The sequence below is a fragment of the Nyctereutes procyonoides genome, unplaced genomic scaffold (genome assembly GCF_905146905.1).
Source record: "Nyctereutes procyonoides isolate TBG_1078 unplaced genomic scaffold, NYPRO_anot_genome, whole genome shotgun sequence".
Lineage (NCBI taxonomy): Eukaryota > Metazoa > Chordata > Mammalia > Carnivora > Canidae > Nyctereutes > Nyctereutes procyonoides.
In genome coordinates, this window is record NW_026575130.1 from 12,563,673 (window position 1) to 12,579,133 (window position 15,461).

At 41.3% G+C, this 15,461-nt stretch overlaps 1 long non-coding RNA gene across 3 annotated transcripts in view; it reads right to left on the minus strand.

Annotated features, from left to right (window-relative positions):
* Positions 1-15,461, minus strand: part of LOC129521154 (uncharacterized) — a 90,539-nt gene that overhangs the window by 31,500 nt on the left and 43,578 nt on the right. Inside the window, exon 5 of one of the 3 annotated variants that reach the window (XR_008666775.1) lies at positions 4,440-5,286. The exons of the other annotated variants lie outside the window; for them this stretch is intronic. This is a non-coding gene — a long non-coding RNA (uncharacterized LOC129521154). Of the gene's footprint in view, positions 1-4,439; positions 5,287-15,461 lie in introns of those variants that run through there. 3 annotated transcript variants of the gene reach the window in all.

Consider the following 15,461-nt stretch of genomic DNA (forward strand, 5'->3'; position numbering starts at 1 on the left):
TAATGTGGCCTACCAGTTCCTATAAAATCTATTCCTTCTTAATTCTCTTAATTCCTTCTTAATTGCTCAACACTATAATTTAAAATCCAGCTACATTGAACTCTTTCCAATTACTCCAATGGAGTATCTGTGTATATATAAACATATCTACTATGTTCTCTCTCACTTCCAGGTTTCTCAACGTTGTTCCTTTTGCCGATAATTTTACCTCTCTCTGTGCCAGAATAACTTTTTTCTTTTTTAAAAGATTGTTTATTTATTTGAGAGAGAGAGAGAGAGAGAAAGGCAGGCAGACAGAGAGAAAGAGAATGTGAGTACACAAGCACGCAGGGGGACAGAGGGAGAGGGAAAAATAGACTCACTGCTGAGCCTAGAACCCCGACGTGGGCTCAATCCCAGGACCCTAGGATCATGACCTGGGCTGGAGGCAGATGCTTAGTCAACTCAGCCACCCAGGCTGCCCAGAATAACTTTCTAAAGCATCATTTAGGTCTTGGTTAAAAAGCCTTTCTTCTAGGAAATGCTCTCAAAACTGTCAAGTTTGAATTAGTTACTCTGTACTTCCTTCCAAGTACATTCTAGCTCCTCTTTGTAACTTTATCACTCACCTCCAAATTCAATCAGGATAGGGATCTTATATGTCATTTTTGGTTATATCTCCAGGGCCCAACACACACTATGTATTCAATCAATATTTGTTGAGTGACTAAATGTATAGTGGAGGTTTGTTTATAAAGCACAAGGCTGGTCTCTGAATCTGAGCATTAATACTATAGGGTAAGCAAGTAGACTGGCTAGATGTCAAGCCTTGAAGTACTGCATAGACCTTACAAGAGATTTCCTTGATTATGATCAGAGGATGAGAATAGGTAAATTAAGAGTCCTATTTCTGAAAAGTGAATAGAATAAAAAGCCATGCAGATTCTTATAAACATTTTGTGTGTCTTAGCTGTGGTTAGGATGGAGCCTGATGGTTTCCTACCCATGATTTTTTTTTCTATTTCCAAGCTACTAATAGAATATTAATTATTGTTAGCTATGTTCACATTAGTACTACCCTGAAAGAAAAAGGGGCATATGATAGTTATACCTTATAATTTTCATACAATATTACACATCCCAATAGTGAATATTGATGGTCTTTCTCTAACCTAGACTTGTATATAGAATATAAAATAAGCCTTTTAACTTTTTTAAAAAAATATTTTATTTATTTATTCATGACACACACACACACACACACACACATACAGAGGCAGAGACACAGGCAGAGGGAGAAGCAGGCTCCATGCAGGGAGCCCGACATGGGACTCGATCCCAGGTCTCCAGGATCACATCCTGGGTGGAAGGCAGGCACTAAACCGCTGAGCCACCCCCGGGGATCACCAAACCATTTAACTATTGACTGACAAATTAATATGTGGGGAGAGCACAAACACCATATTTTCTTAATCAGAATTACCCAGGAAAATTATCTACCTTGCTTTACTTGATCTTGCTTCTCTAATGAATTTTATTCTAAAATTACATTTGCATTTTTAAACTGCATTTGTAGCCAATTGTTTTTCATTTTACAAGTGACCCAAATCCTTAGCAATACAGCCAATATGCAATATTTTATCCTATACATAAAAACAAAATAGGGTTCTGGAAGATATCTTTTGTGGCTCTGACAAATTGTGACACCTGTTGTGATATGTCATCATATCACTATAATTCAGAGATATTAAAGATGTTTAATTAGTCACACACTTTCAAGGATTTTGCCAAATTGCTCTTGATGAGTAAAGCAGCATTGAGTTACTTGTTTACTCTTGATTTTCTTTTTTCTTTTCCATTGATGGCAATGGTGGGAGTTTACCCATCCCAACTCTTATTGTACCTTACTTGAAAAAAGTTCTCATGTACTCTCTTATAGAATCTCTTTAAAGCACTTGCTAGAATATGTATATATACATACATATGTAAACATATATATTTACTGATTTGTTATGAGTTTTTAACTGAATATATTACAAATAAGCACAATGAAGGCATAGGTTAATCTATTAGCTTGTTAAATTGTATTCTCTAGTATCTAGCATAGGACCTAGCATATAACAGGCATTGAAAAATATTTCTTTGAATTACCAAGTAAGTGTACTGAACATTTTAATTCTGAATGTGTTTAGATTTTGCCAGAAAACAGAAATTATTCTAGTATTTTGGGTAGGAAGAAAATTAATTCAAAGCATCGGAATTGCTGTGGGAGAGGTCTGGAAGCTTATTTTTCAGTAAATTTGAAAGGATTGCAGGAGAGGCACTATCAGTGATCCTAGTTGCATGGACTACTGAAATGAGTTATTCTCAGGAGGATGGCTGGATCCACTGGAAGCTTCTGCTGATGATCTCAGCTGCTTGCTGATAGCAAGTGATTCCTGGGAGAAGAGCTGAAAGCTAAGGAGTGCTGCCAACAATGATCTCATCAGTCTGCAAACAGCTGCTGCAGAGAAAAATGGCTTCTTTTTGAAATCTTTGTGAATGCCTCATTGGTAGAATCTAACCCTGAGTGATACTAGAAAGGAATTCTGGGACCTGTAGTTCTACAGTGTAGACAGAGATGAGGGTAAAATTGATAAAATGAAATTCAGTGCACTGAGCTTTTAGGAGGGAGCCTCTTATTGGAGTAAGAATGAACTAGACTCTAAGTTCCATGACGAAAGGGATTTTTATCTTTTTAAATTGGTCTATCCTCAGCACCTGGGTGCTTATGGCAGTGATAGCTCACTGAGCAGCACAGACTCACACTCCCCTTCCACAGCATGGAATTGTTTCTGGGAAATGGCTACCTAGCTACTTTCCCCAGCTTCCCCAGCCCCTAAGTGGGACCATGTAACCAGTTCTTGCCAGCACACTTTGGCCAGAAGTGATAGGTTTCTATTCTGTGCTGAGGTTGTTAAGCATCAGGCATTCCACTTTCCACAGTCTCTTTATTTTTTGCCTGTTGTCTGGCTGAGGGTAGAGCACCCAGTAGATTCTGAAGAGATTCTAGGACAAGGCACAGACACTAATGGAAATGTAGGGGATTTTGACACCCCTTGAGTGAAAGCTGTGGACTAGGAATACCTGATCAGACTTGTGTATGAGAACTAAATCATGTAGTGTAAAACCAATGAAATTTTGGTATTGCTTGTAACAGTTGTTCCTAAGTGCTTAAGAAATATTTGATGAATAAATGTATAAGAAAGAAAAAAAAAATAAATGTATAAGAAAGAGAGGCTTGCCATACTCTTTGCAAAGACTGCGGTGTCATTGCCTAGGATGAGTGCCCCATACAGGCAGACTTCACTGTAGCATGTTTTGCGTGTGTTTATTCCCCTTTACTTCCTACACATTTCCCAAATGTTCAGAGATATGACAAAGCTAGATTGTCATATAACCAATTAGAATCACCAATTAGAATAACCAATTAGAATCTCCCACTGTTAGGAATTAAAAATTCTTTAACACAGCTTTCTGATCAAAAATTTTGTGGGAAAAAGAAGTGGTAAGAGGTGTCATCCCTTAACTAGCTTGCTTGATGAAAACCAAGAATTCCTGTTAAGTATTTTCCTATGTTTAGTAATTACTACTTGACAAACTAAGAATAAGTGAGGATACTTAAAACTTCACTCTAATCTTGTGGGGGGATCAGGTATTGGAAATTAGCCAAATCATTATTTTCTGATAGGTCCTCAAATTCTTCTACTAAATCACTTTAATCCTAGCTTCAGAGATAAAAGTGATAGACAACACAGCGATAGGCACTATATGAAGTGCTTTACGTGAACCATCAGCTCATTAATTCCACACACAAAACAACTTACTGTTATCATCACAATTTTACTGGTGAGGAAACTGATGCTCAGAAAGATTAAGAAACATTCCTAAGGCCACACAGGTATTTAATAGTTTCCTTTGATCCAGAAAATAATTTATGCATTGCTTGGTAATTTGCCCAATACACTCACAACTAGCAGGTTTTTCTTGCCAAGATTGTGTTTGGTCATTATTTTCCTTACTAAACACTCTGCTAAGGAATGAGTTATTTCTTCATATATTTGGCAAGGAGTCTCTTTTGATTTCAAAATCTTTCATTTTATACTCATTTCTCCATTTATGTATACTGTATTATGTATAGACTTATCTCTTCTTTTCTTATTGCTTTTAAAACCATAGACCGTTTAGTTAAACTGGTCTCATTGATTTAAGGACTGGCTAATGTCATTTCAGTACCTAAGAACTAGAAATTTAAAGGACTTGATTAAAGGAATTAAAAAAAAAACCTGTAAGCTTCAGTTGCATGTCTATGAATTTTTCTCATGTCAAGTTTATTAAGTTTTACTTAATAAATACTTAAAAACAGAATAAAGTGAGGGCTTTTTCTTAGATTTCATTTATTTGAGAGGGAAAGATAAAGAAGGAGAAAGCAGGGGAGGGGCAGAAGAGAAAGGAAAGGGGGAAAGAATCTCAAGCAGACTCTGTGTTGAGTATGGAGCCTGACTGATCCTATAGCCCCAAGATCATGAGCTGAGCCGAAATCAAGAGTTGGACACTTAACCAACTGAGCCACCCAGGCACCCCTAGAGTGAGAGCTTTTGATATGGAATATAGGCTAACAAATTCTCTGTTGGTATGTGCCAATAACAATAACTAACAATAGCAACTACAAATATGATTGCCATGATTATTCTCTTCTTGCCACTATTACTTATTGAATTCCTATTATTTCCATTCACTGTAGTGGGTATTTACATACATGAACACTATTCTTTAAAACAACACTGTGAGGGAGATATTTTACAGGTGAGTAGGCTGAGGCTAAGGGATCTTGAGAAGCTCCTCCCATAGACGTAGATAGGGCTAACAACCAGTGTCGGATCAGATTTGAATCTAATGTCAATTCCTGCTCTTTATTACATTGTGGTGCCTCTAACTCATTTATAAAGACACAGATGAATTACAGTCACATTTGCTTACCTGGAATCCAAGAGAAATGCTCAGCAATATATTTAAGTGATTCTAGAGTAATATCGTGGCCTTGTAGAACATATGTTAATGTATCCTACCTCTGTGTTTTCTCCTTTCTTGAGTGGTTTTCCCAATTCTTTTCTACTATCCAGGTCCTGGCCAATTAACATACAAGCTGTATGTATTTTGAGGTGATAATATGTAAACACTAGGTAAATGCTTTTCTTAGAAAGTCTTCTCAGATTTCTTCCATGCAGATGATTTCTTAGGTAGGCTTTGATAAGAGGAAGAGCTAGTCTGGGGGAGTAGAAAAGAAGAACCAATGGGTCAGGCAGTTAACTTAGCAGACAGATGGAGAGAGCAAACATAGTTTAGTTTATTTTAACTCCACAGATTTACTGAAGACTGTTAAGAAATAGTTTGACATCCACCCTTAATAATGAACAGCATTGATCCCATTAGCATCATTGCTTTAGCTCTATAATTTTATGAAACAGAAAGAGAAAAAAAATCTCGAAGAGAAGCAAAGTTCAATCCAATAAAATTAGGGGCTTTATTTTAAAATGTTAGTGTGACTTTATTCTCTACTAGAATAGTAGTAGAATAGCTTAGCTGTTTACACTGCTGCCAAAGAACTGCCCTTTCTCATCCACAGCTGTTTTTCACCGAGGAAGCTTATACCCGAGCTGAGCAGCCTTATAATCTGGAAGAGGAGCTAACATATGGCTTGTTAGAGCAGTGATTCTACACATTGGAATCACCTGGGAAACCTTAACAATCCTGCTGTCTGGGTTTCCTGCTCAGAGATTCTGATTTAATTGGTCTGGGTACAGGGGAATCTTAAAACCTCCCCAAGCATTTCTAATGTGGAGCCAAAATTGAGAACTAGTGAGTAACCAGGCTGGCCCTAGGAGGCCCTACGCTGAAAAATCTTCGAAATTCGTAAGGTAGAATGACACTAACCAGCGACTCCTGCTATTTTCCTCTTATATAACTCCTTCAGTTTCTTTTCTTCTCTTTTTTTCTCTTTGAAGAACTCAAGGCTGTCCAATGAGAAAGAAAATGGGACTCAAAGTTGTTTTGGGAAATGGGGCTTTTTGAGACTGGCTATACTGAGTAAGGATTCATTCTTTGGCTTGGCTGACTGGCTGGGAAATGAGAATATTAGAGATGGTGGAAGATGAATTAGAGACTAAGGAAATATGGCATAGTGGGAAAGATTAATTTGAAATTAAAACATTGGAATTCGTTTCTGGCTTTGCCACTTATCGTGTGACTGATTCTTTTTCCTTATTTGTCCAAAGAAAAGATCTATTTGATCCCATTAGGAGACAAGAGGAGGGAAACTTCTTGAAGTTCAGAAAGCAGCACTTGGGTAGGCTCCAGCCCCATTTCGGAATTATGTTGGTTTGCAGACAGTTGGAGGAAATCCAGCTTCATCCAACACTTGCCTCATTTCAGAAAGCGTCATGGAACCCCATAAGTAAGAGTCTTTGATCCCAGTAGTAGCTGGGGGCTTTCCCATTAGTTTCCATCACCCTGACACTTTGCCCTGGCTTACATGGATTTTCTGCTCTGTGGGTAGGATTCCTTTACCTCAGTGATAACCTAACCTCTAAACGATGCCTGCCCCTGTGTCTCCTTGATGTTTCTTTTCTTTTCCACTACCAGACACCTACACTTTCCTGCTCAACCATTGCCGGTGCTCAGCGAGGTCCAGCTTACCCCAATCAGATGCTTTTCCCTGAATCCAGAGAAATGGAGAGTTCTGCTCCTCTGAGGTGAAGGGGGTACATTGGAGTTGAGAGGGTAGTGTTCTTTGTAACTAGGGAGCTTGGACACTTCTCCATTCCCATAACTCATGGGCATAAGTGGCCATGACTCAGCAAAGGAATAAAAATTTCCCTTCTCCTTGGACTTTCTGTACTTGATTGGGATGGTGTTACTTGGGGGGGGGGTGCTGACCCCACTTTGAGACCCCAGGATCTCAGAGCAGAAGCATTTCAGAAATTTGGACAAGGAGTCCTCTGCCTAAGAGAGGAAAGAAGGAATGTAGTTGATCCTCCTGGCTTCTAGTCACTGATGTTCCATGTTGTGGTGGCTGCTCAAGGGGAGGCAGATGGCAGGGATTCTCTTCACTTGGTGGAGGTAGGAAATGATTACAGTCTACCTCATGGTTTTGAAAACTTATGCATTGGAATCACTGGGGGTCTTGAAAAACCATACAGTTGCCTGACTCCAACAGGACCATTGGAGAGATTAAATGAGGGTGCATAATGAAGAGAAGATTGAGGGAAGGTCTTATCTGAAAAGATTTTTCTGACAATAATGCCAATAACAATGATGAGGAACACACTGTCTACAGGCCACTAGGTAAAGCCCTTGGCATGGAGAAGCTCAGAACTGGCTGAGGTCTTGGTTTATAAATAGCAGAAACAAGACTCAAATGCAGCTATCTTCAGATCTTGTTCATTCTTTTCTTTCTTTCTAAGATTCTATTTATTTCAGAGAGAGAGAGAGAGAATCACAGAGGGAGAGGGAGAAACAGACTCCCCGCTGAGCAGAGAGCCCAATGCAGGGCTCAATCCCAGGACCCTGAAATCATGACCTGAGCCGAAGGCAGATGCTTAACAGACTGAGCCACCCAGGCGACCAAGACCTTGGTCATTCTTAACTGCTCTACAAAACAGCCTTCAAGGGTGGTGAACAACTTGCTTAAGCTTTAGAATAAGACAGGGTGGGTTCAGAGAAGAGTGCTTAGAATCTGGAAGGAAGAAGACAGGAAGGTGAAAGAAGCCAGGTAGCTTAGAGCAGCGGTTCTCAGTGTGTTCTCTGCATCAGCACAACAGCCTCACCTGAAAGTCTGTTAGAAATGCAAATTCTGGACCCCTACCCAGACCTATTTTATCAGAAACTCTGGCGGTAGTTTCTGCCATCAGGCCCAGCAAGTCCTCCAGGTGGTGCTGATGTTCACTGATGTCTGAGACCCACTCTCTCATAAGAATGGCCTGCTTCTCCTACCCTGTTCCAGGCCAAGGTATGGACACCTAAGTAGATTTACTGGGGCAGAGGCCTCATAACAGGAGTTTGAGGAATGGAAGGGACAAGGGGCTGTTGTGACCTGGGTGAGGTTTGGCTTCAGCAGGCAGGGAGGGGGGATGGGATGTTTCTCCTGTCAGTGTCCCCCACACTTGTATTCTTTTTCTCCACTTGTGTAGGGTCTAGCTTATTTCTCCTGGCCGGTGGCTCTGGGAGTTCTGTGTGTGCCTCTCCTGCTCCTTGGTCCCCTCTGCCCTACCAGGTGAAGCAACTGCAACAGTTGCTGCTGGTTCACAAACTGGTCCCCTTTAAGGGAGGGCAAGGGGAGATGGGAGAAAGAGGGCAAGCACTGAGGTTGGTAATTAGCAAGGAAATTTACAAACGTGGATTGCCAGAGGCGTTGGCAGCAAGAGGAGGAGTTTTCCTGTGGCTCCTTAGAAATCTTAAGTTTCTGTAGAGGTTCTAACAGTGCTCAGTGGCCCCTACTCTTCAGGTGGTCTCAACAACACGTAGCTCTCTCAAGACTGCGTCCTCAAAACAGTTCCTACTGTTGGAAGGGTGGGCAAAAAGTGCATTTCAAGTCCAGGGGAGGGGCTTCGGAGCCTCCTATTGACCAGGTTCAGTTTGTAGGTCAACCAGGGTTCACATCCTCTGGATGACCTCCTCTAGCAGTTGCTAATCAGTGGATGGCACAGTGTACAGCCACAAAGGAAGGAGGAGGACCTGGGGAAGCTTCTGGAGTAGGTGCAGCAGATATGGGGGAATGATGAAATCACCAGGGAAGCAGGTTTCTGGAGGTGGAGAGAAATGTTCCCAAGAGAAAGTTCCTTACCATCCACAGCATGGGATGGTACATATATCTCCTATATCTCCACCAGAGACTGCCATTCTCAACAACCTGAAGTAGTCACATGGGAAGCAGACCATGTGGGAATTGGTAAAGCTAATAGCAGGTAAGGAGGGAGGAGAAAGCATGTGGGAGGTCAGGATGTAAAGGCATGGCAGAGATGAGCTGAGATGCTTTTTTGAGCACCTTTTGAGCTTTTGTTTCTTTCTGTCCTGTTCCATCTTGTAGAAAAGAGGGAGAGTTGTTCCACACATGGTAAGAAACCTCTAGAAACAGAAACAGGAGGCAGTGGTTCTCAGGGAAGATGAAGAACTCAAGTAGTTGCTGATCATGCTAGACAGGAACGTGGTTGAGCTCCTGGGCTGCCTTTGGGACCTTCTCACTGGGTGTTCGTGCAGTGGAAAGAGCGGAATGAACCTCACGTCAGGCTCCTGGATGGATAAATGGAGGTTTTTTTAAGGGCTTCAGGCAGGGCACGGGAGAGGGTAAAGGTGATGTTTTCTACAGAAAATTACCCTGTTTAACAGGAGTCAGCTGGGAAACAAGTCCACTTTCTAGAAGGCTTCTGCTTGTGTCCTTCAAAACTGCTTACTTGATGGGCCATCTCTACTGAAGGCAGTGCTTCCTCTTCTTAACCCCCCTATCTCTTCCCCTCCCTAGGAAGCTCACTTGCTTGTGGTACTTGTGAAAAACTGACAGCATAAGCTCAGTGGCTCAAGTTCTTAAGTGGCGGTGGTGTTTTGGTGCTGCCTGAAGGAAGAGTGGGTGGGGAGTTAGGGAAACCCTGAATGAACAGGAAGAGTACAGGATCTAGAACAGGTATAGGATCTAGATAACTGCCCTATCCCTTAATAATTCCCAAGGGTGAGGATTCCCCTTCTGGTGTAGCTAGGGCTCCCTATCAACAAAGGCAAGGGACTCTTTTACTCCTAAGTTTTAGTGCTTGTCATGACTTCCACCCTTTCCCGTCCACCCCCGTAAGCCCCTTTCTTGTTGGTATATCCTGAGTTTTGTCTGGGTGTAATTAAAAAAAAAAAAAACCTTTTAAGAACTAGCATACAAATGTTTTGCAGAACTTTACAATGATTATAACTAATTATTATTATTTTTAAAAAGATTTTATTTATTCGTGAGAGATACAGAGAGAGGCAGAGACATGGGCAGAGGGGAAGCAGGCTCCTTGTGGGAAGCCGGATGCGGGACTCGATCCCAGGTCCTGAGACCAGGACCTGAGCTGAAGGCAGACACTCAACCACTGAGCCATCCAGGGGTCCCTGATTTTAACTAATTATGTTCACCTGATGGTGGACACTATGGTCTTGGTTCACAGCTGCCTTTTCAACTCTGAGATCATCTGAAAGTGACAAATATTTTCTTCTTATTCCATTAGCGAGGACATATGACCTAGTTCTGACCAATAAGATATACTGACAATAAGATACTATTAATAAGATACTATTGGGGAACTCCTTGGGAGGAATTTTTATTTTTTTAGAGAGCCGGTGGGAGGGGCAGAGGGAGAGGTAGAGAATCTTAAGCAGGTTCCTGGCCAAGCACGGAGCATGATGTGGGGCTAGATCTCTCTAAGCCCTGAAATCAAGAGTGAGACAGTCAACTGACTGGACCATTCAGGCACCCCAAAGATTGACTAAAAAGAGAGTCCTGCACATCAGAAAGGTCTCTTTTTCACTGCCTTGTCCCTCATGGATGTGTAAGGAGTGGTATTTGTCCTGGTAGCAGCTATGTATTTATGAGGTGGCAGTTATGAAGATGAATGCCAGCTGCTTAGGATGAGGAATGAATGGGTTGAAAATATCTGAGTGTGTAAGGAAATTGTTTCCTCAGTTCACTGAAAGAAAATTAAGGATCGCGTACTCCCCATTCTTGCATGTGGCTACAAAAGCTCCATTTTGGATCTTTGGAGCGAGGTTTTTTTTTTTTTTTGTTTTGGAGAAGTGTTCTCTGACTTGCCTCTTTTTTAATATTGCAGTTTGTCTTTGAAATCTGTAACTTGCTGTGTTGGTGGGTCGACTGAAATATTTCTTTTTTTTCCACAAAGATTGCAAGAGTGGTATGTAAAAATTTGAGGGAGTATATCTGGGAATATTTTTGCCTTTACATGAGAAGAACTCTCAGTACCATGGAATTCTCTTTTATTATAGTTGACCTACAATGTCCTATTAATTACAAGTGTACAACCTAGTGATTTGACAGTTCTGTACATTATAGGAAGCTCACCGAGATAAGTGGTTACCTTCTGTTCCCATACAACATTGTAATGTTACTATGAACTCTATGCTGTGCTCTTCATCCCTGTGACTTATTTACTTTGTACTCTTAATGCCCTTTACCTATTTTACCCATCCCTCACCCCCTTCCCTCTGACAAATACTAGTTCTCTGTATTTGAGTCTACTTTTGGTTCTTGTTCTGGGTTTTTTTTTTTTTTAATTCTTTCTTGGCTCACAGTTTTTTGTTTTTTCCCCTGAAATTTTCATACAAATTGCTCCATTGTTTCCTTGTATGTATTGTGCTCATTAAAAAGCTCAAGAACAGGGGCATCTGGGTGGCTCAGTGGTTGAGCGTCTGCCTTTGGCTCAGGTCATGATCCTAGGGTCCTGGGATTGAGTCCCACATCGGGTTCCCCACAGGGAGCTGCTTCTCCCTCTGCCTATGTCTCTGCCTCTCTCTCTGAGTGTCTCTCATGAATAAATAAATCTTAAAAAAAAAAAAAAGAAAAGCTCAGGGACAGCCTCATTTTTTTTCTCCCCCCCCCCATATCTCCCCATGATGTAACCAAGGGTTCATTATTTTGTTACTTTTCTTAGTAGACTGTAAGCTCTTTTTATCTGCTTGAATCTTTCCTCAATTTACGAAAATCTTCTTTGTATGTACTACATTTTGTTTAAGCCAGGTACGAAGATGTCCAAAAACATTTATTAAATGACCACTTATTCACATATTAAATAGCGAGGCTGTTTTTTCACATATTTTATCTTCTTCATTTGCTGTTAGCTTTTTTAGTCTAACTCTGAAAGATACCCCGCAGTTTATTTTCTGTAGTTGGATCTGATCTTTGCTGTTTCTAGTGCCATTTAAAATGTCACTATACTGTTAATGTTGTTCTTTTTTCCCCCCACTTAACGTTAGTATTCTTTTTATCTCCAGTCTTGTGTATTCTTTCTGTATCTTTGGTCTCATTAATTTTCTTTAATGTCGCTGCGGGTGATGCGAATGGTTGACTTATTTTCCCCCTCTTCTGTTTGTTTTGGCTGCTTCTCCCTCTGTGTTTATTATTGAGCTGGAACAGATCAGTCGCTGACTCCAGTTTCCTCAAAATAGTATTTACAGGGCTATTAGTGGCCTTTCCTTTTAGGAGTTGAGGTGCTTAACTGAATTCTGTTAAATTTTCCTTGATTTATCAGTCTGAGTGGGGTGGAGAGGAAGGTAAATATATCTCCCAGAAAACATGATTTCTACAGTTTTGTTACTTGGAATTGCTGTCCTAGGGCCATGTTTCTTACAATCCGGGAATATTGCTACTAGAGCCAGTCCTACCTTGTTGGTAGAAATCAAGAATGCTCTTGTACTAATGTTGGAGAGGATGTGGTGAAAGGGGAACCTTCTGGCACTGTTGGTGGGAATGTGAACTGGTGCAGCCACTCTGGAAAACTGTGTGGAGGTTCCTCAAAGAGTTAAAAATAGATCTTCCCTACGACCCAGCAATTGCACTGCTGGGGAAAGATGCAGTGAAAGACTAAGATGCCTGCACCCCAATGTTCATAGCAGCAATGTCCACAATAGCCAATCTGTGGAAGGAGCCTCGGTGTCCATCGAAAGATGAATGGATAAAGAAGCTGTGGTCTATGTATACAATGGAATATTCCTCAGCCATTAGAAACGACAAATACCCACCGTTTGCTTCGACGTGGATGGACCTGGAAGGTATTATGCGGAGTGAAATAAGTCACCCAGAGAAAGACAATTATCATATGGTCTCACTCATATGTGGAATATAAGAAATAGTGAAAGGGACTGTAAGGGAAAGGAGGGAAACTGAGTGGGGGAAAATTAGAGAGGAAGACAAACCGTGAGAGACTCCTAATTCTGGGAAATGAACAAGGGGTAATAGAAGGGGAGTTGGGTGGGCATGGGGTGACTTGGTGACGGGCATTGAGGGGGGCACTTCATGGGATGAGCACTGGGTGTTATATGTTAGCAAATCGAACTCCAATAAAAAAATTACTGTATGAATTGAAAAAAAATGCTCTTGTACTCTAGGAGAGTGTATTTTCAGTTGGAAAATTCTGCTACATTGGTGAGAAACAAGATCAGAAAACATTCCACTGTAGGTTTTTATTGGATATGACCAGGACTCTTCTCTGAATGAGGTAAGCTGGCCCTTGTATGTGCTGGTGACAGGACACCAAGCTGAGAGGTGCCAATCTCTCTAGCCCTATCAATTCTAATTAAGAAGTATTTTTATTTTTTCCCTCTAGGATTTCCTGAGTTATTTCCTGTGTCCCATTATTACACTTAAGGGAAGGAAAATTGTATATATGGTTGAGCCCTTTAAACTAGTATCTTTATTACATGCAGCAAAAATCCTTGAGGTTTTTGCCATGCTATGTTGAGGAGGCACCCGCCTGCTTGTGGATGATCTGGGGTACCAACTTGAGATATGTTTCCCCCTATTTCTAGTGTGCCTTTCTCTGTGTAGGAGCTGAAAAGATAAATATGTTTCCTAGATACTCTCAGCTAGAGTTCTAGATGGGACTTAGGTTTCTCATTCAGATGCACTTGTCATTTAGAAGAGAGGCTTCTGCTGGCAAATGCTATCTTGGGGTATCCAATTTGGTGGTGGCTTCCTGTTTAGGGCGTGTCAGCTTCCAAGTTTTGCAGGTAGGTGCTTGATGACGAAGCTGCCGTTTTCTTCCTAGCTTGATTCTACGGTGTGATTCTCAGTCACTTCTGAAAACTTACCTGATGATTGTTTTCTAAAGTTTCTGACAGCCATCCATCTAATATCCTATACAAAGGTTCTGCTTAAGTTAGATTCACTATCTGCCTCTGGAATTTGACCATACGATCTCCAAGGTAGGATTTTTTTTTTCTTTCAGATTTTATTTATTTATTCCTGAGAGACCCACAGTGTGGCAGGGACCTAGGCAGAGGGAGAAGCAGGCTCCAATGTGGGTTTCAATCCCAGGACCTTGGGATCATGCCCTGAGCCAAAGGCAGATGCTCAACCACTGAGCCACCCATGTGCCCCCAGGATAGGATCTTTCCCTAGTCTTGGTTTTCCTTTCTAGGAAGGATTTTGGGTATCTGCCACCATACCACCACCTGGTCTGAAAGTCTTTTTTATGCTTTTCATGTATTTCCCTTATGAGTAGTTTTTATGTATATCAGATCAGTTATAAAATTTCAGATATTTAATCAAAGCAGCCTCTGTGTTTACTTTCATTGGCATATTTGAAAGTTTTGCTTAGGAAGTAGGATAATTTTTTTAAAAATTTTTATTTATTTACGATAGTCACACAGAGACAGAGCTAGAGAGAGAGGCAGAGACATAGGCAGAGGGAGAAGCAGGCTCCATGCACCGGGAGCCCGACGTGGGATTCGATCCCGGGTCTCCAGGATCGCGCCCTGGGCCAAAGGCAGGCGCCAAACCGCTGCGCCACCCAGGGATCCCAGGATAATTTTTTTTTTGTAGCTTTCATATGCATCCTACATCTTCAAAGCCTTGATGATAGTATAAACCCATCTTACAATAAACCAGGATACCTCTGTATGAATAAATTTCTGCTAGTGTATTTTGTGAAAGAAGTCTTAATTTTATAACCATTCTGAGTTCTTGATGCCATGTGTTTTTTTTTTTTCTCCTGCCTTCAGTTTAAATGTTCATCTTCTTGCTTTCCCTGTCCTACCCTCATGGTGCTTAGTGTGATGGGAGAAACTGAAGTAAGCAGACTGAGCAGACATGTGCTTTCTTTTACTATGTATGCATCTCTCAGATCTGAGAATGTACAGAAAGAGTGGAAAGGAAGCCTTCCTGTAGGATGAACTGATTTTGAGGGGCACCTGGATGGCTCAGTTGGTTAAGCATCTGCCTTAGGCTCAGGTCATGATCCCAGGGTCCTAGGATTTGAGCCCCGCATTGGGAATCCCTACTCAGCAGGGAGCCTGGTACTCCCTCTCCTCCTCACTTGTTCTCACTATCTCTGTCTTTCAAGTAAATCTTAAAAAAAAAAAAAACTATAACTGATTTTGAAGAAACCATAGGGTTCTAAACAGCCTAGTGTGAAAGAAGGGGTGATGATGAATGCTTTGGGTAGAGCAATATTTGAGAAGTGCAGAGACTCTGATGTGGGAAAAACCTGGGTTCTGTAAACTGCAGGAAACTCTTAGAGCCAGGTTAAATGGGGGGGGGGGGGGGAAACGCACGGGAAGGCAGACATTCAGCTGCTGAGCCACCCAGGTGTCCCTTTCTGGCCCTTTCTTTGTCTGACTGACCATGTGATTCCATATCCCCAAAGACCCGAGATAAGCATTCAGGCGACAGAACCTTTAGAGGGCAGGGATTA